We start from the raw sequence: 795 nt of genomic DNA, 5'->3' as shown, positions 1-795 counted from the left end.
CACACACACACATAAATGTATTTTAATAATAGCACCATTGAGCACTTTTCATGTGGAAGCATAGATTATTTAACTCCCACAATAACCCTGTCAGTCATGGGTGAGTATTATTAATCTCAGTGCACATTTGTAGGAATTGAGGCCTGAGGCAGAATCAGAATTTGAACTGATAACCAGGACTAGCATCAGAACATACATAAGCATAAATTTAGGCTGACCTTTACATGCGCTGTGTTTATAAAATATCAACTGTTACAACTAATGTTTACTTTTTAATTCATATAGAGCCAGAAGTATGCCTTTGAGGCTAGAATTTTTTATTTAGCCCTTGTCAACTGACAACTTCATCGGTCTGCAGACCCATGGGGTCATGTCTGCAGCATAGACCAGGGGTAGTTACAATTGTCACCAACCTCTGGCCTCATTTGCACACCGCAGTTTATAGATTAGAAAACTCTTGTGTATACATTGGATACCGATTATATAACTCTTGCTTGTACATTGCCTATAGATCACATAGTTTGTGTACATACATGACATACAGATTACGTAGCTCATGTATGTACATGACATACAAATTACACAGCTCATACATGTACATAAACTCATCTGCTCCCCACGACAGCCCTATTAATTACAGGGAAGATGATTATTAGTCTTGTTTTAATGATAAAGAAGTTAAGATTGCCCAGTGGGTTAATGCTGTTACAGGAATCTCAGTTCATGCTGACACAGTGAAGAATCAAAGGTCAGCAAGCTGATTAGCATGCAAGCAGGGTTTATTAGTGATACATT

This window comes from Hipposideros armiger, unplaced genomic scaffold (genome assembly GCF_001890085.2).
Source record: "Hipposideros armiger isolate ML-2016 unplaced genomic scaffold, ASM189008v1 scaffold_40, whole genome shotgun sequence".
Lineage (NCBI taxonomy): Eukaryota > Metazoa > Chordata > Mammalia > Chiroptera > Hipposideridae > Hipposideros > Hipposideros armiger.
This window is presented reverse-complemented; position numbering follows the sequence as displayed.